Source organism: Podarcis cretensis, assembly GCF_951804945.1.
Source record: "Podarcis cretensis genome assembly, chromosome: 3".
In the NCBI taxonomy this organism is placed as follows: Eukaryota; Metazoa; Chordata; class Lepidosauria; order Squamata; family Lacertidae; genus Podarcis; species Podarcis cretensis.
The window spans coordinates 111,670,903-111,696,376 of record NC_137172.1 but is presented as its reverse complement, the minus strand read 5'-3'; the positions used below and the strand labels follow the sequence as shown (position 1 = coordinate 111,696,376).

General features: G+C 45.7%; 2 long non-coding RNA genes across 6 annotated transcripts in view; both read right to left on the bottom strand.

Annotated features, from left to right (window-relative positions):
* Positions 1-813: 813 nt before the first annotated feature.
* The window catches only part of LOC307212671, a 34,238-nt gene continuing 9,577 nt past the window's right edge, over positions 814-25,474 (bottom strand). For 4 of the 5 annotated variants that reach the window (XR_013837071.1, XR_013837072.1, XR_013837074.1 and 1 more), the window contains 4 exons: positions 21,350-21,519; positions 19,212-19,268; positions 8,663-8,910; positions 3,313-3,538 (listed from right to left, as the gene is read on the bottom strand). This is a non-coding gene — a long non-coding RNA (uncharacterized lncRNA). Of the gene's footprint in view, positions 1,050-3,312; positions 3,539-8,662; positions 8,911-19,211; positions 19,269-21,349; positions 21,520-25,474 lie in introns of those variants that run through there. The other variant, XR_013837073.1, reaches the window with a different exon arrangement.
* On the bottom strand, positions 21,724-24,920 carry LOC307212733. The gene is made up of 3 exons (XR_013837154.1): positions 23,990-24,920; positions 22,836-23,192; positions 21,724-22,457 (listed from the first exon to the last, which is right to left on the bottom strand). It is a non-coding gene; the product is annotated as an uncharacterized lncRNA (long non-coding RNA).

Here is a 25,474-nt window from a genome sequence, read left to right as displayed (position 1 = left end):
ATATTTGCTGGGTCTAAAGGCACCAATTTAAACAGTTTTCAATGATAGAGGGAGTGTATTTTCAAAAGCATCCTAATGATACAAAAATCCAGGCTGTAATGCATTGATTTTTCAGGGTATTTACAGTGGTCTTGCTCTCACATAATGTTTAACAACCAATATAAAAAAAACCTCTCATTACCTAAGAGCAAAAACTTTGCTCTACCTGTCTGGAATGGTCCCTGGGGCTGGTTTTATTCTATGTTGATACTTCCTGGTCCAATGGTTCTGCCATTGTGGAACGGACAGATGCCTGAGCCATTTGAATTTCTGCATTTATATTCCTGTTAAAACCTCGTAAGTACAACTTGTAGGATTGAGCCAAAACTGCTCATAGGTGTTTTGGGGTTTTCTTGCACATTTTTGAACAGTGTTGAAGAACTCCCAATTTTTAGTGATTTTTCTGTATTTCTTGTCACTATATTAATTGCCCACATGCACTCTCATTCTCTCACTTGCCCTTAGTGAATTGGCCAAGCAGCCAAATCGATCTGGTGGGAATAAAATTCTGATGCCATTCACTGTGTAAACCTTGGGTGAGTATGATCATCCACACGACTAAGCCATGAAACATCTGCCTGAGTTGCCTGCAGTGATATCATCATGTTGTCAAATCTGATTGCCTATGTAGCTTATTCACTACATGATCCCTGATTGTCTGGGATCATCCATATGGTTAATCTAAAGGTGGAAGAAGCCACCTTCAAAAAATGGCATAAATGAGGCTCAAGAAAAGTGAATATTCACAAATTTCCATCCATTCTAGAAAAAGTATTTAGCTCACCAACATCTTTAATTCACTTTCTGGAAAACTGAAACACAACTCTATCTATCGCACCTTTAGAGACAACCAATCAAGTTTGGATCCAGAAACGTGTGGCAAATCCAAAACTGCCATGTCATAGGATGCTTCAGCCCCATTGAGGTTAAGGGGCTTTTCAAAAAAGAGTTGAAATTAACCCCAGAAGATCCACAACTGCAAAACTAACAGTATATTTTTGTTCTTAATCCTATAAAGAAAATGAAAAACAATAAAAATGGCATGGGGAACAACCCTTGGTTTGGCAAAACAAAGTAACAACAACAACTACTACTACTATTATTATTATTATTATTATTATTATTATTACGTGGACAGGCGGAGTCCCCAGATCCCGAGTGGTCCCCCCCGTCATGTGGAATAACGACTCTAGACAACGTGCTATGGGATTAAATTGGCCACAACTTTATTAAATTTCAAATGTGGGTAGACCTTGGCTCAGGCATTGGGCGTTCTCCCTCACAAGTCCCCAGCCGGGGACCTAGGGAGCATCAGGGTTATCCAGTGTGTGTGGGGGGATGGGCCAGCTCTGGAGAACATATGTTCAAGCAGAGATAGCCGCCCCCGTTACGCCGCCGCAGGGGAGAGCAATGACGACCTTTCGGCGTACGGCCAAAGCCTCCCTTCAAAAACCCCTTTAACGGGGAACCCTGGTATCGCCGCCGCAAAGAGGAAGATGGACTAAAGGATTCCGCCCAAGGCCTGATACCACCAAAGTTGTGACATTTTGCTACGGGAAAGGCAAAACCTGCCAATGCAGGGAAATTCCTTTCCGGCCCTTTAACAGCGACCTTATCGTAGCAGCGCCCGCATACCTGTGGAGAAAGGTTAACCTGCAAAACCTATGAAGAAAAGTTAACCTGCAAAAGAAGACATTAACTGAGGGTGGGTAGGGTGGGAGAAGCTCTGGAGCCAAGTGAGGATTACCAGGTAGGATCCACCCTCTATTGTGTGGGCAGGTAATCCCTCCCCCTACCTGGCCTGGTTTCCCTGGCAACACTTCCCCCAGGTGGGATTGGACAACTCACTGGGGTAGGCGGGGACCTCCAGGTATCCCACCTGAGGGAAGGCAAAGCCTATGCTGATGGGGCCACTCCAGATACAGGGCTGCACGCGTCCACGCAAAGGGCGCCCCCCGTTTTAAGTGGGGAGCGGTCATTATTATTATACCCCACCCATCTGGCTGGGTTTCCTCAGCCACTCCGGGCAGCTCCCAATAGAATATTAAAAACACAATAAAACATCAAACATTAAAAACTTCCCTAAACTGGGCTGCCTTCAGATGTTTTCTAAAAGTTAGATAGTTGTTTATTTCCTTGACATCTGAAGGGAGGGTGTTCCACAGGGTGGGTGCCACTACCGAGAAGGCCCTCTGCCTGGTTCCCTGTAGCCTCACTTCTCGCAGGGAGGGAACCACCAGAAGGCCCTTGGAGCTAGATCTTAGTGTCCGGGCTGAACGATGGGGGTGGAGATGCTCTTTCAGGTATACTGGGCCGAGGCCGTTGAGGGCTTTAAGGCTCATCACCAACCCTTTGAATTGTGCTCGGAAACATACTGGGAGCCAATGCAGCTCTTTCAGGACTGGTGTTATATGATCTCGGAGGCCACTCCCAGTCACCAGTCTAGCTGCCGCATTCTGGATTAGTTGTAGTTTCCGGGTCACCTTCAAAGGTAGCCCCACGTAGAGCGTGTTGCAGTAGCCCAAGCGGGAGATAACTAGAGCATGCACCACTCTGGCAAGACAGTCCGCGGGCAGGTAGGGTCTCAAGTCTGCGTACCAGATGGAGCTGGTAGACAGCTGCCCTGGACACAAAATTGTTAGCAGGAGGTTAAAGAAGATTATTACAGCCCATTGAAATCATTGTTCTGTGTTGTCTCCCCAGATGGCACCATTCAAGATATCTTGAACTGCAGCTTCCATCAGCCCCAGTTGGCATGGCCAGTGGTCAAGGTTGATGCAAGTTAGAAACAACATCTGAGAAGCACCATGGAGGGGAATGCTGGCTCAATGAAAGAACACATGCTTTGAGTCCATTAAGGCCACATTATAGATCTCTAACAGAAGACCTGAGAATTCCTGTCACAGAGAACTGCTGCAGAGTAGACAACACAGAGTTTGTGCCACTAGTGGTCTGACTCAGTTTAAGGCAAGCACTTGGGTTAATTTCTATATTCATCACGGATTTTATATGGATACATTTTCTTTCTTTCTTTCTTTCTTTCTTTCTTTCTTTCTTTCTTTCGAATATTGATGGAGATGACTGCCATAAAATGCTATAGGCCTTTGATGTTTCTAATAGAGGATGCAAATGCTTAACAGATGAAAATTATGTTGCTAATAAGAAAATAACCATGAAATGCAGAAATACAATTAGAAAAACTTGTAAGGAGAGCTGAAATATCCAAGACACTTAGTGTTGAAGACGAAGGGGAAGAAAAGAGGCAAAGTATCCTTTGAAGTATGTAAATATTATTTCATTGATCTGCTGTGGGATTATTTTTTTCCAGGCCCATATTTCAGCGTATAATGGCAAGGACGAAAGATCCTGTGCAGCATGAATTGTTGCAAATATCTGAAAGCTGAGCGGATTTTTTTTTCCTAATGAGAGACATGGAATGCACAAAGCAAATAAGTAATCTTCCTCTCAGCTTCTTAGGTTCACGGAATGTACTGTAGAGCTACGACAAACGAAAGAAAACAAATAATTAGCTTATGGAACTCTCTACCACAAGATGTGGTCACTTAGCTGGTTTGAAGGGTGAGTAGATAAATCCATAAAGGTAGCTTAAACCATGTCTGGGTTTAAGCATATTTGCTTTTTGCTCCATTTCCCTATGCCCACCAGGGCCCACTAGGAACAACCTGGCACTTTGCTTGACCACCCAGGAATGATCCTTTCTCCCCAGCAGACCTCAATCTTAATATGATCTGAACATTCTCCACTCTATTGGGGAACTACCAAGTGTTACTCAAGATCTCCCAGAGTCCACCCCTTGAATGTCACCCAGAGCCTTGAGAAACCTGGCAACCTTACGCAGAGTGACAAAAGTACATACCCTCCAACATTTCTCATCCCATAATGATAATTTTACTATTTATACCCTACATATCTTACTGGGTTGCCCCTGCCATTCTGGGCAGCTTCCAAGATATATAAAAACACAATAGAACATTAAACATTAAAAAAACCTTCCTTATACAGGATTGCCCCTTCATGGATCACTGCCTTGCCATGGCGAAGGGGCTTGAATAACTCAGAGAAGCTATGAATTATGCTGTGCAGGGCACCCAAGATGAACAGGTCATAGTGGAGAGTTTTGACCAAACGTGATCCACCTGGAGCAGGAACTGGCAAGCCACTCCAGTATCCCTGCCAAGAAAACTCCATGGACAAAGACAACAGGCATCTAAAAGTTATGATGCTGGAAGATGAGACATCACCTTGCCAACAAAGGTCCGTATAGTAAAAGCTATGGTTTTCCCAGTAGTGATGTATGGAAGTGAGAGCTGGACCATAAAGAAGGCTGATCGCTGAAGAATTGATGCTTTTGAATTATGGTGCTGGAGGAGACTCTTGAGAGTCCCATGGACTGCAAGAAGATCAAACCTCTCCATTCTGAAGGAAATCAGCCCTAAATGCTCACTGGAAGGACAGATCCTGAAGCTGAGGCTCCAATACTTTGGCCACCTCATGAGAAGAGAAGACTCCCTGGAAAAGACCCTGATGTTGGGAAAGATGTAAGGGCACAAGGAGAAGGGAACAACAGAGGACGAGATGGTTGGACAGTGTTTTCGAAGCTACCAGCATGAGTTTGACCAAACTGTGGGAGGCAGTGGAAGACAGGAGTGCCTGTTGTGCTCTGGTCCATGGGGTCACGAAGAGTCGGACACAATTAAACGACTAAACAACAACAACAACAAAATACAGGATTGCCTTCAGATGGCTCGGTTGTTGGATAATTCCATACCCTCCAAGATTTCTCCAATGAGAATAGGGACATCCTAAGGAAAAGTGGGACATTTTAGGATCAAATCAGAAACCGGGATGGCTTCTCAAAATCAGGGACATCCTTGGAAAATTGGGACACTTGGAAGGTCTGAAAGCATGGAGGTTCAGGCTGAATCTTGCTGTCCTGTGGTGTGGAAGCCCATTAGGATATCCCTTATAGGATAGGGGTGGTGGACCCAGAGGCGGAGCAAACCGATTGGGCACCTGGGGCGGCGCAAGCTGGAGGGGCGCAAGCACCAGGGGCGAGGCAAGCTGGAGCAAACGCTCTGCGGGGCCTCCAAGGAGTCTGCCGGCCTCCTCCCACTCAGCCACCCTACAGCTGAGGGGGAGACAGTGGGCAGACCGTTTGGGACAGCGCGGAGCCTGCGGACGCCCAAGCCACCGTGTCACTCCCAGGAGAACCGTGGGGCTCGGGCGCACTGCAGGCTCCACGGTGACTGCCGCCCGGCATTTTGTCACCCCCCTCAGTGGTGACACATGGGGTGGCCCGCCCCCACTGCCCCCACCACTCCCTTCCCTCACCCCTGGGCGGACCTTCTTCTTCTATCAAGGGCTGCATGCCCTTCAGAGTAATCTCTTAGGGGCCACATGCCTGTGGCAAGTGATTGTGGTGAGTCCAAAGTGGGTGGTGCTGTGGGGCTGCCCCCTCGCCTTTCAAGGGGTGGATTTAGGGCTGTGCAAGCAGTGCACATGCTCTGCACACTGAGCAGAGTGGGCGCCATCTCAAAGCCTGGTAGGCAAGGTGCTGGGCTTTGGGACAGAGGCTTGAGTGCAGCATCTTCATGTTGGGAATTCCATTCCACCCTTGCTGCAGATATGTGGGATTGTTACATGTCACATGTCTGTTTACATTCCAGCACAGATTGCTGAAGTCCCGTGAGCGGAACATCTACTCTGTATTGCTTTTCTTTTCTCTCTCTCCGAGAACAGCAACAAGGAGAGAGGCCATGTTTTTCTTTGTCCTGATTTATGTATAATAAATGCGTAGTTTAGTGTAGTAGCCATGCCTCGAGCCTGATCTGTTGTGTGTTTACTCTGCTGAGTAATGTGTGCTCTTGCATGCACAGCAGCATGAGTCACAGACGCACGTCAGAGGAGGATGACGGATGGATCTCTGCAGCGGCAAGACTGAGAAGGGAGATGCTCTGGCTGGGGCCAAGCCAGCTGGCTTTCCATCCCACAGTTCTGACAGTTCAGGGCCTCCTTACCTGGCTTTGGGAAGACAGTGCAAGGGCGGAGCACCAAATTTTGGCCTCACACAGGGTGCCATAGCACCCAAGTCGGCCACTGGTCTTCCTAGGTCACACTCACACCGTATATTTTAAAGCACATGGCTTACTCCAAAGTATCCTGGGAACTGTGGGTTGTTAAAGGAGCTGGGAATTGTGAAGGGCAAACTATGGTTCCCAGGATTCCTTATTATGATTATTATTTAAAAAATTATTTATACTTTTCAAGTTTATACATTTCACTAATTTTATACATTTCACTAATTTTATACATTTCATTAATTTTACAATCATTTTGACTTTTCAAAATTTGACTTCCTTCCCCCTCTTTCTGCGGTTCCTTAAATTTGTTTTTTATATCTTCGGCATATCCAAAGTAACCTAATATGCTCATTCTTATGAAGCTGCAGGTTACTACAATAACCCTGTGAATGTTCTTATCTGTTTACAATTTATCTGTAAATATTCAATAAACCATTTCTATTCTTCTATAAAAAGATTGTTATCTTGATTTCTTATTCTTCACGTAAGTTTCGCCATTTCTGCATATTCTGTAAGTTTTTCTTCCTTTTCTAGGACTTCTGTTTCCTTCCACTTTGGGGCAAGTAACATTCTTGCCACTGTAGTCACATACATGCAGTGCTTTTTTCTGGGGGAATGCAGGGGTACACATACCCCTAAACATTTTGTGAATCTAAGTTTGGCCTCATTGAGGGGCAGTATTTCAATATGAATAGGAAAATGAAAGTACCCCTAAACATTTTTTATATAAAAAAGCACTGCATACATGAATAAATTTCTATAAAGTTTAGGTAGTTCTGCCCCTATAATTCTCAAAAGAAAAAAACTTTTGGGTTTTTTTTTACAGAGGTTATTTTAAACATCCTTTTCATTTCATTATATATCACTTCCCAGGAAGTTTTAACCTGTGGGTTAAACCACAGAGCCTAGGACTTGCTGATCAGAAGGTCAGCATTCGAATCCCCGCGACGGGGTGAGCTCCCATTGCTCGGTCCCTGCTCCTGCCAACCTAGCAGTTCAAAAGCACATCAAAGTGCAAGTAGATAAATAGGTACCTGTCAGGGACTCAGCGGGAGCGCAGGGAGGAGAGGAGATGGAGAGCGAGGGGGAGCAATCCGAGGGCAGCGTAGGAGAGGATGACAGCAGCCCAATAGATTCCGTGAGCCTCTCCAGCGAATCGGAAGATTCACAGAAGGGGGCGCCGATGGGCAGGGCAAGGGGGGACCCAAGGGGGACACCCCAGAAACAAGGGGCCAGCGGGGACTCCCAGAGCAGCAGTTGGAAATCAGGACCAGCTTCCCCACCAGAGCGTAGTGGGGGGGAGGAGTCCCAGGTATCAGAGCCCACATATTCACCACCAGCGAGAGAAGAGGAGTCAGGGGTGGCCACGCCTCCATCGGAGAGCGAGGGAACGGTCAAGAGGAAAGTTGCAGGCTGGGCGCGCGCGCCAAGTTCAAATGTACAGGCGAGCGGCACAGAAGGTAGCCCGGATAGGGAACCAGGTCCTAAAGCCCGCCGGAAGGAGGGGGAAGAATCATCAGGGTCAGCGTCAGAGGAGTCCAGGAAGGATGAAACCCTAGCGGGCAGGAGGGCCCAGAGGAGAAAGGAACTTAGGAAGAGGTGGAGCAAGGCGAGAGTCTTAAACTGGTGTGGAAGGGGCGGAGACTCAGACGGGACTTCGCCAGTCTAGGGTTGAGACGTAGAGCTGCGCGCTGCGGCTTTAAAATGGAAACTGAACCTCAATAAAGACTTTTGTACATAACTACAGCCTAGCGTTGGTCCTCTGTGAGCTGGGACCTGGAGGCAGCTCTGACAGTACCGATCCGACAACTGAATGACCAACCAACCGACTGACCGATCAACCAACTAACCAACCAACCCACCCACCAACCGACCAACCAACCGACCAAGCAACCGACTGACCAACCAACCGACCGAACGACCAACCAACCAACTGAATGACCAACCAACCGACCAACTGATCGATCGACCAGCCAACCAACCGAATGGCCAACCGACCAACCAACCAACCAACCAACCAACCAACCAACCAACCAACTGAATGACCAACCAACCAACCAACCAACCGACCGACTGACTGACTGACCAACCAAACAACCAACCAACTGAATGACCGACTGACCGATCGACTAACCGACCGACCAACCAACCAACCAAGAAGAAACACACCAACCGCTCCGTTTCCGTGCGCTGCTCTGGTTCGCCAGAAACAGGTTAGTCATGCTGCCCACATGACCCAGAAGCTGTACACCAGCTCCCTCAGCCAGTAAAGCGAGATGAGCGCTGCAACCCCAGAGTCGGTCATGACTGGACCCAATGGTCAGGGTTCCCTTTTTACAAGACCACCACATAGGATAAAAAGAACCTTCTTTCTCTTTACATTTCCATCAGTTCCCAGGATTCTTTGGGGGGGGGGGACCAGAACTGTTAAAATGCTACAAAGGTACTTTAAATGTGTGGTTATGGATGTGAGTTATGACTTCCACATCTCTCTGTGAGACCCTTTCTGCTTTCCTACTTACCTAACTAGCAGTCGGCTGGTAAAGAGACTGGTTATTGTTTCCAGAGGTCTGAACGGATTGCTCGAAGAGGATTCCCTTTCCACAACTCTCCTCTCCATTGCAGTTTTGTCTTGTTTTAAACTCCATTTCCCTCCAAACCACCATTCTTCTCTCCCTCCAGGCTTCCCGCACCCACATGAAATCAGGATGAGCACTGCTAAATTTCTTTGTTTTTTTGCTTCATGTAAATATTTAGCAACCACACTTTCCTAAAAAAAAAAAAAAAAAATAAGGTGATGTTCAACATAAAAACACATAAACAGCAAAAACATCAAAAAAAACCCCACAACCTAGTCGGTAAAAAAAGAAAGAAAGAGAAAACGTTTGCATCCCAAAGGCCTGCCTGAACAGTGCAGTTTGGAAAAGAGGTCCGAAAGAAAGCAGGGAGCTTTCCTGCCAAACCTCTAGTGGCAAGGAGTTCCACAGGGCAGGGACTGCCATACTAAAGGCCGCAGGTGGCTCAACATTTTCTGTAGGAGTCAGAAGCAATGCATTGGTGTAAACAGAACATACAGTAACAAATGTTGCGGTACGGCTGTGAGATTTACCCGACCTCACTCTGGTAGAATTGCTACTGCATACTGGGATAGAGAAGGGCAATAGGGGAGGCAGCATGGTGGTGATACAGCAGCAGAGCAGCAGAGCTGGTATGTTTGCACCAGGCAGAACCCACCATTGCCTCACCCATCTCTATTGTTTAGGGGTTTTTGTTGGAGGTTGTTGCTATTTTTGACATTATTATTTTGTATCTTTATTCTAGACCTTATTAGGATTTATTTGGAAATGGTCTAATTTGGTCGTGTACTTTTTGATGTCTCATTTACAGTGGTACCTCGGGTTACATATGCTTCAGGTTACATACGCTTCAGGTTACAGACTCCGCTAACCTAGAAATAGTACCTCGGGTTAAGAAATTTGCTTCAGGATGAGAACAGAAATCGTGCTCCGATGGTGCGGCAGCAGCAGGAGGCCCCATTAGCTAAAGTGGTCTTCAGGTTAAGAACAGTTTCAGGTTAAGTACGGACCTCCAGAACGAATTAAGTACTTAACTTGAGGTACCACTGTATACTTTTATACTTTTGTTATGTTTGTAATTATGTGCTTTTTCATGTCGTATGCTGCCTTGAGCATGGTTTTAACCAGTGCTTTTCCCCCCCTGTGGTGACTATGGGGTTGCGGCGCTCATCTCGCTTTCAGGCTGAGGGAGCCGGCGTTATCTGCAGACAGCTTTCTGGGTCATGTGGCCAGCATGACTAAACCACTTCTGGTGCAACGGAACACCGTGACGGAAACCAGAGTGCACAGAAACGCCGTTTACCTTCCCGCTGCAGCAGTACCTATTTATCTACTTGCACTGGTGTGCTTTTGAACTGCTAGGTTGGCAGGAGCTGGGACAGAGCAATGGGAGCTCACCACGTCGTGGGGATTCGAACCACTGACCTTCTGATAGGCAAGCCCAAGAGGCTCAGGGATTTAGACCACAGTGCCAGCTGCGTCCCATACTTTTCTGGGGTACACAGTCCCGACACCTCCCCCTCCCCCATATTAAGAGTTTGGCACTTGCTGTTACAGCTTCATGGTGAGTGCTGGCACCTTTTTTCCTTTAAAAAAAACAAACCACTAGTTTTAACTTTGGAAAGGCGGCATAATGATGTATGTATCCCAGTATGCAGCAGCTACTCAACTGGAAGGAGGTCACATAGGAAAATAGGAGTGTCTCTATTTTCCGGGGACAGTCCTGGATTTACAGAAGAAGTCCCAGTTTCTGATCTGATCCTGGAATGTCCCACTTTTCCTTAAAAAGGTAAAGGGACCCCTGACCTTTAGGTCCAGTCGCTGACGACTCTGGGATTGTGGCGCTCATCTCACTTTATTGGCCGAGGGAGCCAGCATACAGCTTCCGGGTCATATTGCCAGCATGACAAAGCCACTTCTGGCGAACCAGAGCAGCACACAGAAACGCTGTTTACCTTCCCACCAGAGTGGTACCTATTTATCTACTTGCACTTTGACATGCTTTCGATCTGCTAGGTTGGCAGGAGCAGGGACCGAGCAATGGGAGCTCACCCGTCACGGGAATTCGAACCGCTGACCTTCTGATCGGCAAGCCCTAGGCTCTGTGGTTTAACCCACAGCGCCACCTGCGTCCCTTTTCCTTAAGACGTCCCCATTTTCATCGGAGAAATATTGGATGCTATGGAGTTATGTGACCCCAGAGCTAAGAAGATAAGTAACTATACAACCTTTAGAAGACATCTGAAAGCAGCCTGTATAGGGAAGCTGTTTAATGTTTAATGTTTTATTATGTTTTTATATATGATGGAAGTTGCCCAGTGTGGCTGGGGCAACCCAGTCAGATGCGCAGGGTATTATTATTATTATTATTATTATTATTATTATTATTATTTTCATTGGAGAAATGTTGGCGGGTGGTGTGTGTGTTTTTCTGGACCATGGGTATTTATTTTCATGGCTTTGTTTTTATTGAATTTTCACAGAAAAGGCCCCCGCAGCAGACACTTTTTGGGGAGTAAAACAAAAATAAATTGGATTTCAAATCCCTCTAACTTGGGTATTTATTTTGTTTCATTATCAGGCCAATTAGAATGTTGACAGAAGAAAGCAGTTTGTCATCGCTCCCCCTCTCCCGCCGCAGCCGCCCAAGTCTAGAGCAAAGTTTAGAGGCTAAAGAGACTCAGCTATAACAAGAGGGGAAGTCACAAATGAGGGTTTCATTAGACGCATGCCGTCCTCCGCTCCCACAGGTCTGAACAGGTGTAACATCAATCAGAGTGTACAGCCCTGGCCGCAGAACCTCTGAAGGTTTTCTGGCATTCTCTCTCTCTTTCTCTGGTTTCTCTGTTCAGGGTCAATAGCCGAGTGTCCAGGAAAAAGGCCACTTCTGGAAACATCTCCTGCCTTTGAACATCCGCTTTCATGTTAATGATGACAGCCTCACGATGACAACCTCGAAGAGCGTGTATGGGACGCACAGCTCCAACATTAGCTGTGACTAATATAGCGATACCTCAGTTTTCTAACGTGTCTGTTTTTGAACATTTCGGCTTTAAATGCTGTAAACCCAGAAGTAAATGCTTCGGTTTTCAAACTCGCCTTGGAAGTTAAACGTGCCACACGGCTTCTGTATTGAGTTTTCCGTAAGGAGTTTTCCGTTTTGAGGCTTCCGTACTGAGTTTTCGGTTTTTGAATGTTTAGGCACTTGAATGGTCTTTTGGAACAGATTACATTCGAAAACCGAGGTAGCACTGTATTAAAAACACAACAAAACATCAACCATTGAAAACCTCCCCATACAGAGCTGCCTTCAGATGCCTTCTAAAAGTCATATACAGTGGTACCTCAGGTTACATACGCTTCAGCTTACATACGCTTCAGCTTACAGACTCCGCTCACCCAGAAATATTACCTCGGGTTAAGAACTTTGCTTCAGGATGAGAAAAGAAATCATGCTCCGGCGGCGTGGCGGTAGCGGGAGGCCCCATTAGCTAAAGTGGTGCTTCAGGTTAAAAACAGTTTCAGTTTAAGAACAGACCTCCAGAACGAATTAAGTTCTTAACCCTAGGTACCATTGTAGTTTTTTATTTCCTTGACATCTACCGGGAGGGTGTTCCACAAGGTGGGTGCCACTGCCGAGAAGGCCACCTGCCTCGTTCCATGCAACTTCACTTCTCTCAGTGAGTCAGAAAGTCCTTGGAGCTGGACCTCGGTGTCTGGACTGAATGATGGGGTAGAGATGCTCCTTCAGGTATACAGGGCCGAGGCTGTTTAGGGGTTTGATCCCATATCTGTGAGGGGGAGAATAGCTTTCAGTTGTGGAAGGGGCAGCCTTCTGTTGTGGAGAAGGATAGAAAATATTACAGTAACTCAGATTGAGAGAGAGCTTGATAGCTTTGCCCCAAGCCTGGAGTTCATTGTTGGGTGGGTGTGTCGCATCAGTCTGTCTCTCCTTCCATCTCCTTCTCTTATGTATAATAACACCATGGGTGGTCTCTCTCCTCGCTCAGCCTCCCTGCCTGAAATCTGGCTGTCTCTGTAGCTAGCTAGCTGTAACTCAAGCACCTGCATGCCAGACATCATGGCTGGCTCAATATGTACAGAACCTCAGCAGATCTGACTTCCAGAAGATGAGACAACCCTCCCTTCAGACAGAATTCTGCCAAAAGAGACTAAAGCGCAACTGGGTTGCCCATGTGGAAAGCAAAAATGGAAAGCAAAAATGAATGAGAGAGATGAGCTGTTGCCGTTCATATTTCTCAAGCAGGACAAACATGGTAGCTTCCCCAGTTCCAAGTTTAAAGCTCGTCTTGCTTACTGGACTCTAGGAGGCTCCTGGAAGATCTTAACTGGCTCTGCCTTTCATGCATTTCATTTGCACGATCGCAGCTGGCTGTCCACCAAGCGGAGAAATCTGTGATTGTGCAAGTTAAATGTGCACAAGTTGTGAGTCCACGGCATGTATTTTTGAGCTGGAGCACTGCTTTGCTGAATTCAGAAAAGTGCAAATTTGGAAGAAGGGCTGCATGATTCTGTGATGATTTTTTGGTTCATGCATCAGTCCAGGAAATGCAAAGTAGGTAGGTTTGTATTAAACAGCCAACTCAATCAAATTTTCCCCTCATCTCTACTCAAAATATCTTTTCTCTGGCTGATACACAATGTATGGGATCTGTTGGTTGCCAAAATGGGCTCTGAGAAGTATGGATTCTCATACTCATCAACTCTCCTGCTTTTAGCAGGACGTCCTGGAATTACAGAGCCCCCCCTGGCTTCTTATTGGATCCCGAGATGTCCGAGATGTTTGGGCTCCCATGAGAGTGCATTCCCCAAAGACACCAGTTTTGGGGGGCTGTGCTCTCCTGCAAGTCACGTGACTCGTGCAGGGCCCAAAAGACCCGCATCCCAATTTTATCTGTGGGTTGTTGGAGGGTTTGGATTCTTAAAATTCTGCTCAGCCAATGCCTGCCATTGGTTTTGAAATGGAAGACCGGCCTAGGTATGAATCACTTCACAGCAGTGAAACTCACTGAGGCAGCAGCAGTCTCAGGCAAGTGAGCATCAGTCAGGCTAACCTACCTCACAAGGTTGTTTTTTGAAGCTAAAATGCTGTTCAAAGCAGCTCCCCAGAGGAGAGAGTGTGTTGGGGGTGGGGATGATAATGGGTAGTAAAACAAATACAGTGGTACCTCAGTTTTCAAGCGTCTCAGATGTAGTTTTGGTTTTCGGACGCCGAAAACCCAGAAGTAAATGCTTCCATTTTCGAACACGCCTCAGGAGTCAAATGGTTTCTGCTGTGTTTTTTCCAATTTTCTCCATTGACTTTGCAGGCCGCCCTTTGTGCCTCAGTTATCAAACGTTTCAGAAGTCAAATGGTCTTCCAGAACAGTTCGGCAACTGAGGTACCACTGCACTGGTAAACAGTACTGTAAGTCGGTTACGGAGCGAATGTAGAACTTGTCACTTTTAAGTGAAGGAAGACCATAAGGACTGAAGAACTATTTTCTTCTCTCTCCCACAGTCCCCTCCTGTCAACCCCCCCTCCCTTTCACCTCTCGGGCTAAGTGAGCAGTCTTGTTTGTGAGATGGGCTTTCCCAAATTCTCACAGCTCTAATCTGGATACCATTTAGTGTGACAGGCTCCTTCCCGGGTTCCCACAGCTGGTTAGTGTTTTGAATTCCTGGCTCATGAACTCATATCAGGCTACATGGGCTAATACTCAGAGCGCAACCTAGGGCTGATATCTTTGATGACAGAGTAATGGAGGAAGCTCTGGTGCTTTCGCTGTGTTTATAAATCTGCTGCCATTTCTGTGCTGTTCTTCAAATTTTGGTGGAGAAATGGCAGATTGTCCGTAATACCTCGTGGAAGCAGTTAAAGCATCAACAGAGGTGAAAATAAAGTGATTAAATATAGTTGGTGAAAGGCCAATAGAAAATTCTGCCATCATTAGTTTCTCTCTCTCTCTCTCTCTCTCTCTGTGTGTGTGTGTGTGTGTGCGCGCATTTAGGAAGGTACACATTCTTTCACTAGTATTGCAGGCTGATTACAAACATCACATAACAAATGCTTCAGCTGATTCTTTCCAATAAAATAGTATCAGCCTTCTAACTTTGACCTCTCTCTCTGTGAGTGGCTAAATATTTAGGAAGTCTGCAGATCAAGTGTGATAATAATCAATGTAGGCAAGACGCACACACAGATCCTCAGTTCTTCCATCTGCAATATGGAGGAAAATAATACAGTGGTACCTTGGGTTACAGATGCTTCAGGTTACAGACGCTTCAGGTTACAGACTCCGCTAACCCAGAAATAGTACCTCGGGTTGAGAACTTTGCTTCAGGATGAGAACAGAAATCGTGCTCTGGCTAGCTAAAGTGGTACCTCAGGTTAAGAACAGTTTCAGGTTAAGGACAGACCTCCAGAATGAATTAAGTTTAAATTAACTTTTATTAAAAAGCAAACAAACAAACAACAACAACAACAACACCAGAGGCTTTTCTATTAGGAATTGTAGGTGTGGATATTCCAAGGGAGCAGAAAAGATTTTTTTATGTATGCAACAACGGCCGCATGGATTCTATTAGGCCAGAGCCGGAAAGAAGATAAAGTCCCTAACAGAGAAGAATGGCAAATTAAACTGTTGGACTATGCAAAAATGGCAAAAGTGACCGGAAAGTTCAGGAACCAAGACCAAAACTTTAACAAAGAATGGGAAAAAATGTAATTTATCTTGGAGGCCACTGTAAGCAGATGAAAACACCAGCAGGATTGCAATAGCACTTGTACTACGGAAACAACGGAGTTATATAAAATATAGATTATTGGAAAAGATGCAGTAGAAAATGTTTAACAAAAGGACCCATGGAGGAGAAGGTGGGAAGTCCAGAGATTCGAGGGAATCTTTTAACTGTTGAGATGTGTGATTGTGTTGTTATAATTTTATATTTGTAAAATCAAATAAAAATTATTATTTTTTAAAAAAGAAGTCTTACCATCCATTTACCACCCTTTCCACTTGCATTTATAATATGCGGGTGGGAGCATGTGTGCTCAGGTTGTGCCCCAAAATAATTTTATTTGCATAGCCCCAGTGCTTTTTTCCTGGGGGGGATGCTGGGGTATGCATACCCCTAAACATTTCGTCAATCTAAGTTTGGCCTCATTGAGGAGCAGTATCTCAATATGAGTAGGAAAATGGTAGTACCCCTAAAGCGTGTTCTCACTAATAGAGAGCACGTGTTGAGGTGGGGTCTAGCAGGCCACCCCACTGTTGCTGGGCTGATCTGTTTGAATGGCCACAGGCTGTGATTGGGTACTGGTGTTTCTGGGGAGATTTTGATGTTGCCAATTTGGGCGCGCTCTTTTGAGTGTCCTCTTTTGCTGCGTACACTGGATCACCCGCCCATCCTCCCTGAAATGGGGATTTTGCGCTTCACCTTGCTATGCCTGTCATGGGGTCGTCTGCTTTGGGGCAGGTGCCTGGCAGGAATTTTGTCCATTTGGCTGATTGGCTGCAGCCATTTGGTTTTTGCCTACTGCATAGCAAATCGTCACAACTTGTAAGGTTTGCGGATAGGCATTGGTTAAAAAATTGGTTGGTGGAGGGGTAAGTGCCTAGCTCTCCAATGCTGGTGCTGCAAGGGAATTCCGTTAAAGGAATCCGGGGGCTTGCCATGCTTTCGTCGAAGTCCCTGGCATCGGGCTTGGGCCGCGCAAGGCCTCTGGGAGCATGCGGGGAGAGGTGAGGGTCTGGTGCCTAGCTTCATTTCTCCCCGATATTGTTTTCCCTGACTGGCTTCCGCTGGAATCCGGAAGACAGTTCTGTCCCTGGAGCAAGGACAGATAATCGTAACCAATGCCTAAGCAACCACTCATAGTTATGTATTTAAATAAAGTTGTGGCCAAAATTATGCCAAAAGCCTTAAACAAAAATTATGTGTGATGTGTGAGTTATTGGGGTGGCTTGGGGACCTCAACATGCAAACATTTTTTTTTTTTAGGAAAAAAACACTGGATAGCCCCACACCATTGCCTTTTAGCATTTGGACAATGCTGGCCTAAGCAGTCTAAACCCCCTATTGCTAAAATAGACTGTGCTTCTGTTGAAGAGCTGCTCTGTCACCATTCATCTTCCAGACTGGTTACAACTAACCGGAGCCGGTTCCACTGCTGGTCTCCGTTCAGGAAACATCCAAGTCTTTAAGGAACATGGGAGAGCAAATGTTTACTGACCGTGTAATTAATATGATGATTTGCTCTGTCTATTGGCCCTTAGCACCGCATTTCCTGTGAAAGTGGTAGAAAGCTTCCCCCTTTTTCTCTCCCCCCCCCTTTTTTTGAAAAGCAAGCTGCTATTTTACTTTGACGAACAAGTCATCTTCCAAATGAACAAATGATCTATTAGAAGCTGAACAGAGTATTCCCATGGGAATAGGCATTTTGCTCCCTTTTTACAGCTAATTTCTTTCATACGGCAGGTTCCCAGACACATCAAATGCCTCACATGTTAAGCTGTTAGTCAAGATTTATAGGCTCTGTGAGCGTAAGTCAATGTTAAATCGTTCTGATAACATGAGGGCTGGCAGGCAAACTTATTCTCAGGGATTTTCATTTTCATTTTTTTTTTAAGAGGGAGGGAGGGAGGGAGGCTGAGATCAAGTCGGAGTATCTGAAGTGTTTCCTTGACATAAGAAATGCCTTTCTTTTGGCCCATCCTTCCTATGTCTACTTGCTTCATTGGAGACTTCAGCACTAAGATGTTCTAAGCCTGACAAGCTACAAATCGCTGCGGAAAAGTACAGTGCTGTAAAATTGCTAGTTATGATCACAATATTAAAATGTCTAGTAGCTGGCCTATATACCGTACATAATGTGACAAGGCTGCCAAAAACATTTATTTTGCTACCTGAGGAAAAAGGTAAGATGGCATCACCTCCACTTCCTCCAATCAGTGGTGTACAAAAGATGGTAAGCCCATACCCTCCAATATTTCTCCAGTGAAAATAGGGGTGTCTTTTTCAATAATACTACTACAGTCATACCTTGGTTGATGAACGCCTTGCAACTCGAACGTTTTGGCTCCCGAACGCTGCAAACCCAGAAGTGAGTGTTCCGGTTTTCGAACGTTCTTTTGGAAGCCGAACGTCCGACAAGGCTTCCGTGGCTTCCGATTGGCTGCAGGAACTTCCTGCAGCCAATTAGAAGCTGCACCTTGGTTTCTGAACATTTTGGAAGTCGAACAGACTTTCAGAAAAGATTCCATTCGACTTCTGAGGTACCACTGTACTACTAATCAGCCTTGGTCCTGCATACCTGAAGGAGTGTCTCCACCCCCATCATTCAGCCCGGACACTGAGATCCAGCGCCAAGGGCCTTCTGGCGGTTCCCTATCTGCGAGAAGTGAGGCTACAGGGAACCAGGCAGAGGGCCTTATTGGTAGTGGCACCCGCCCCGTGGAACACCCTCCCTTCAGATGTCAAGGAAATAAGCAGCTATCCTATTTTTAAAAGACATCTTAAGACAGCCCTGTTTAGGGACGTTTTTAATATTTAGTGCTGTATTGTTTTTAACACTGGATTGGGAGCTGCCCAGAGTGTCTGGGGAAACTCAGCCAGATGGGCAGAGTATAAATTATTATTATTATTATTATTATTATTATTATTATTATGTGACTGGGTTGACTCTGGGCAGCTTCCAACATATATAAAAACATTTAAAAAATTAAACCTTAAAAAAAATCTGTATACAGGGCTACCTTCAGAGGTCTTTTAAAGGTTGTATATTTACTTATCTCCTTGGCTTGGGGGTGGAATAAGTCCATACCCTCCAACATTTCTCCGATGAAAATAGGGACGTCCTAAGGAAACGCAGGACATTGCGAGATCAAATCAGAAACCAGGATGGCTTCTGTAACTATGGGGCTGTCCCTGGAAAATAGAGACACTTGGTCTGTAAGCCTAGCAGTTGAATGCTACTTCAATACTGGTAATGGGAGAACCTCCTCCATTGCAGCTAAGGGCAGCGTGCTGGTCTGGGGGCTACAGAATAGGCCGTGTGACATATTCTCTGTGCTCCCTGGCCCTCAGCACCTGCTGCCTGAGATGGCTTCTTCCCACTGCCTAATGACAGGGCCAGCCTTTATAAATATATATGGGCGTAGGACTATTCTAAATAATACACTGTAGGCATTTTAAAAATTATAAATTGGATTATATAATCAATTGGAAAAGGTAGTAAGAGGATGCAAGAGATCCAAATACCTCACCAACTACAACAGAGGCTGCAGATACAGTGTATTTCATTTTTGCTTCTTTTCCGCTTCTTCTATCTGTCTAGGGTTTAGCAACAGCACAATTTCTATATCCCCAGTCCAGCTGTTTGTTTGAAGAATTTATAGCCTATTCCTTTTCAGTTCTCAAAGAGGGTACTAACAATAAAATAACCACACAGAATAACAGTGATAAAGAACAAAACAGCAATATAGTGTGCCACCTGGATTCAGGTTGTGGCTTCCCCCTTCCTTGCCCAGCCAAATGTTTGTGATTGTATCTGCAAAGGAAATAGAAAACTCAACACCCTGAACGGAGACAACCTAAATTCACGAGCAAAGGCCATTTATCTCATTGAAAGCCGTGGGAGATCTAATGACAGCAGAGAGATTTCTTTAGAGGGACCACCGCCACATTATGCCCCTTCCCAAAGTTTGAGGTTATGTAAGAAGTAGGCATTGTTGTGGTTCTAAACCTGAACTCTAATCATCTGCCATTTTGCAAACAGTCTGGTTGGAGATTGACTTACGGTGCCATATTTAGAACTGGTCCACGAGCAAACCAGTCATCCAGACAGCTGGCTTTTGGGAGGGATAGACTAGCCTAATAGAGAGATTGAACACTGAAAAATAATAATATGAATATTAGTAAGAGATCTCTCTAGGGCATGATTCTCAAAGGGTGTGGCACACCACACTGGCTTGGCAGGAGAGGACGGCAATTGAATCATAGAATCATAGAATCATAGAGTTGGAAGAGACCACAAGGGCCATTGAGTCCAACCCCTTGCCAAGCAGGAAACACCATCAGAGCACTCCTGACATATGGCTGTCAAGCCTCTGCTTAAAGACCTCCAAAGAAGGAGACTCCATTGTGTTGGGAAGATTCAAGGACAACCAAAGGAACATTTAAACAAATCCCTGTAGTATAGTATTAAAATTATTGTTTACATCTGCAGGAGATGGGCAGATATCTTTTCAAAATGAGAGCTCTTTTCTAGTTGTTGTTTTCCCCCAGTGTATTCCTTATCAATAAAAAAAATTCAGCATGGTAGGAGCAAATTTGTATTCTGAAAGTGTGGCCCAGAGAAGAAAGTTTGAGAACCACTGATCTTAGGGCATCGCGTTGTCTAATACAACCACAATAGAATGCATACGAGCACACAACACAAATCAGGAAGCTGCCTGCACATGACTGGTCGGTCATGTAGTGAACCTGAGCACCCTGTAGCACATTCCAGGGAGCCTCTTGCAATCAGTGCCATGGAAACTGTCCCCACACAGATGAACCTGATGGATAATAATAATAATAATAATAATAATAATATTTAATATTCAGCTCCCAGCCGAATATTAAAAACATGATGCAGCATTAAACATTAAAAACTTCCCTAAACAGGGCTGCCTTCAGATGTCTTCTAAAAGTAAGATAGCTGCTTATTTCCTTGACATCTGATGGGAGGACGTTCCACAGGATGGGCACCACTACCGAGAAGACCCTCTGCCTGGTTCCCTGTAACTTCACTTCTCGCAGTGAGGGATCCGGCAGAAGGCCCTTGGCACTGGACCTTGGCACTGAATGGTGGGGGTTGAGATGCTCCTTTAGGTATACAGGGCTGAGGCCATTTAGGGCTTTAAAGGTCAGCACCAACACTTTGAATTGTGCTCAGAAACGTACTGGGAGCCAATGTAGGTCTTTCAAGACCAGTGTTATATGGTCTTGGCAGCTGCTCCGTCACCAGTCTGGCTGCTGCATTCTGGATTAGTTGTCGTTTCTGGGTCACCTTCAAAGGTAGCCCCATGTAGAGTGTGTTGCAGTAGCCCAAGCGGGAGATAACTAGAGCATGCACCACTCTGGCGAGAGTCTGTGGGCAGGTAGGGTCTCAGCCTGCGTACCAGGTGGAGCTGGTAGACAGCTGCCCTGTATACAGAATTGATCTGTGCCTCCATAGACAGCTGTGAATCCAAAATGACTCCCAGGCTGCACACCTGGTCCTTCAGGGGCACAGTTACCCCATTCAGGACCAGGGAGTCCTCCACACCAGTGCTAAGGAGTCTGCACATGTTCCAGCTCGTACGTGGAGCATGGCCATGTGAAAATGTTTCTCAGCAGTCTCCCATGTGAGAACGTCCACACTTCTTAATTTCTTAATACCCATCAACAGGAGGCCAGTAGATTATTTATTTATTTATCACCTGCCTAAGGTCCCAAGGCGGGTTACAACATTAAAACACAAAATTCAGGAAAGTTAAAAACAATTTACAATCACAAAAATAAAGTGGCTGTTGAAAATATACACCTTTTGCATGGGAGAAACTTCATGGCAACTTTCCAAAGGTCAGTAGGTTAGTTTCTACTTACACTCCCCATTCCCTGCCATCTCTATCCTTCCTCAAGGCAAGCAAGAAGAGCTCAGTGACGTGTTTCTGCCAGGCAAAAATGTCACACTTAAGAATATTTCATGGGGTGAAGAGCTGTCTGTGAAGCAACAGAGCTGGTTTGGAAGAGGCTAGGATGCCTGCTTTCTAGGGCTGAACTCCATAAAACAGCTAAGCAATTCTACTGCAAAGACCAACTACAGAAGGTGCCGACTGGCTAGCATCAGTGACGTCACCACCCTAAATTCCTGGAGTGGTTTTGCCATTGTTTTAGAAAATGTTTCTTTCCTTTCTTTATGGGAAGGATGGATACATGGCAATGTGTGTGTGTGTGTGTGTATATATTCCATAGGCAACCAGGCTGAGTGAAGCATGAGAGAGAGAAAACAGTTGATGACCAAATCAGCACTCAGTTCAATGGTATAGATGTCTGTCATACACAAGCTTTCCTTGAATGTTTCTGTCTGTTTCCAGCCATAGTTGATCATTGGTAAGAAAAAGAATATATTGTCATTTTGTCCATTTAGTTTACTCAAGCCCACAATTTGTTTCCTTCCCACCTCCCCAACTACCCAACATTTCTTTCATCTCCAACGTCAACATCCTCTATGTATTAATGTGGCTATTACATAATGAGTTTTACATCTTGCTATAGGTTTAATTAGGATAGAAGCTTTTCCATGGTTGTTTAAAATCTTCCAAATTGTAGAGCAATTACTCTGCGTAATACCCCGACAGCTATTACATTTGGTTTTACTGCAAGCAATAATTGCTCACATTTTCTTACAAGTATGTAATCAACACATTAAGAAGGGAATCTCTTCTTGTGGAGCTGAAAATGAGCTCATTTTCATTCCGCCGTTAAAAGAAAAATGAGTGAGATGCTAAAAAATAGCACATTCTCTGTCCTTTGGGGGGGGGGGGACTACAAAAGGTTAGTAAAAAATAAAGAATCAATATGGTGTCCTTTCATCTTGGGATACCCGATACTGTTTAAGTCATCTATCCGAAAGGGTTGCTTCACTTATTTCAGGAGCACCAGCAAAAGCTTATTCACAAGACCCAGCCTGATAGTACTCAAGTTTGTGGTCCTATATAACAGTCCAAAAGGGACGCAGGTGGCGCTGTGGGTTAAAGCCTCAGCACCTAGGGCTTGCCGATCGAAAGGTCGGCGGTTCGAATCCCTGCGGCGGGGTGCGCTCCCGCTGCTCGGTCCCAGCGCCTGCCAACCTAGCAGTTCGAAAGCACCTCCGGGTGCAAGTAGATAAATAGGGACCGCTTACCAGCGGGAAGGTAAACGGCGTTTCCATGTGCGGCTTTGGCTCGCCAGAGCAGCGATGTCACGCTGGCCACGTGACCCGGAAGTGTCTCCGGACAGCGCTGGCCCCTGGCCTCTTAAGTGAGATGGGCGCACAACCCCAGAGTCTGTCAAGACTGGCCCGTACGGGCAGGGGTACCTTTACCTTTACCTTTATAACTGTCCAAACCCCTCCTCATGTGTGCATTCTCTGGGAGCAGCCATCAAAAACAATCCAAATAGCCATGAGAAACTGAAACGGAAGCTAACTGTGACTTGGACCAGGTATGAGCAACATCAACTGCGCAAAGGCTTGCATGCTAGTTGCATTAGGGAAAATATATGATAACCAAGGAATCTGGGCATATCATTTCTCTGTGGAAAGGTAGCAGAAGATCATCTTTTCTTCACCACCAATTCTACCATAGTGGACTCCACAGCCAGTATGGTAAAGGATGATGGGATCTGTAGTCTAGCAACATTGGATGGGCACCAGGCTAGTAAAGGCAGGTGTAGACCTTTAGCTGTGCTCTATGCTATGTTCAAGGGACGCGGGTGGCACTGTGGGTTAAACCACAGAGCCTAGGACTTGCCGATCAGAAGGTCAGCGGTTCGAATCCCCGCAACGGGGTAATCTCCTGTTGCTCGGTCCCTGCTCCTGCCAACCTAGCAGTTCGAAAGCACGTCAGAGTGCAAGTAGATAAATAAGTACTTACCTACTCTGGAAGAATGGCAAACAAAGGTGATTGACTTCATGGGACTGGCCGAGATGACGGGCAGAATCCGGGACCAGGGGAAAGAGACAATGGAAGAGGACTGGAAGAAATTTAAAATATATCTTAAAAATAATTGTAAAATTGAGGAGTGTTAAGATGTCAGGGGGTAAGAAGTAAAGAATTGCAGCAGTAAACAGAAAATTTAAGAATTATTTTTTTTATGAAAGGGAATTAGGACAATGGACCTAAGGGTTGCTAAAGAACCATTAAACAAGGATGCAGGGATGGGGAGGTATGGGGAAGTCAAAGAAAGAAGGGCATGAACTGATGAGTTTGAAGTTGTATTGTTTTATATTGTTCTTTATTATTTGTGTGGAAAATTAATAAAAATTATTATAAAAAAAAAAAAAGATAAATAAGTACTACGCCGGCGGGAAGGTAAACGGCGTTTCCGTGCGCTGCTCTGGTTCACCAGAAGGGGCTTAGTCATGCTGGCCACATGACCCGGAAACTGTACACCGGCTCCCTAGGCCAATAAAGCAAGATGAGCATTGCAACCCCAGAGTCGGTCACGACTGGACCTAATGGTCAGGGGTCCCTTTACATTTACCTTTATGCTATGTTCAGAGGGAATGAGGACAAATTTCCCCACCTTTAACACTCTTACTCCCTCCCCTCACTGGTTGCCTTAGCATTTTAGTGTGGTAGTCTTTGGGGGCACTTAGCAGAAACCGTGTTTTGTCCAATAAACATTCCTGTATGGGGGCATCTTGACTTCACCTGGTTTTGGCACGCCACAATCAGGTGCCATCACACAGTGTGGCAACTTAGAATTGCAATAAATGACCACTCAGTCAAGAAGATTGCATCCCTTCAACAAGTAAAAACCTACTGGACTGGCATGTGAACCTTACTTACCTCAACGCTGGTGACAAGATAGCACCCCTCTCTTGCATATGAAGCACATTGTAGGTGGCGCTGTGGTCTAAACCACTGAGCCTCTTGGGTTGGTGGTTCGAATCCATGCAACAGAGTGAGCTCCCGTTGCTCTGTCCCAGTTCCTGCCCCCCTAGCAGTTTGAAAGCATGCCAGTGCAAGTAAATAAATAGGTACCGCTGTGGCAGGAAGGTAAATGGCATTTCTGCGTGCTCTGGTTTCCATCACAGTGTTCCGTTATGCCAGAAGTGGTTTAGTCATGCTGGCCACATGACCTGGAAAGCTACCTGCGGACAAATGCCAGCTCCCTCAGCCTGAAAACATGATGAGCACCGCAACCCCATAGTCGCCTTTGACTGAACTTAACCATCCAGGGGTCCTTTACCTTTTTACCTTATGACAATTTAGGGGACTGAGAGGGCCATGTGGCAACATGTAGGATGATAGGGGGCTGAGGAGGAACATCTGGGAACTGCTGTTGCTGCCCCACAGCATTTTTTGCCTGCGGCTGTTGCTCCCCTCTGTCTAACGGTAGGGCAAGCCATCCTGTATGATACCTGAGTGTTCCTATGAATCTTTGGGAATATAGGATCCAGAACAGGAATTTGAACTGGCTAACCTGCGTGCTGCCGCTTCAAACTCTCCAGCGCCATAATCTGCAGCGAGTAGCTGCAAAAGAGCTTCACTCGTTATGTTCCATATGCAAAGAAGATCAATGGCAGGGGTTTATTGTTGACAGAGACGGTATCATTCTCAGATCATATTCCAACGTCATTCTGCAAAGCGGCGGGGGGTCTTTTCTGTATCGCAGCCCATGATCAGAAATGGTTTCATGTGTGTTTCTCTTTATGCATGTGTGTGCGCGTTGAATGTTTGTTCTTTGTTTAAATAGGCCACGATTTAATCAAGGCAGTATGCCCAATAACGCAACCCATTCTCAGCAGCAGGCAGCATCTTTGCTTTATCATCAGAAGTGATAAACCTAGGGAGAGTGTCAGAGGGGTTAGATACTTGGTCTTGTCAAGTTTCTCCTCCAACACATTTGCTGTGGTGGTGTGGGAACCTCTCTCTCTCTCTCTCTCTCTCTCTCTCTCTCTCTCTCTCTCACACACACACACACACACACACACTGCACATGTGCAATATGAGAACCTGCTCA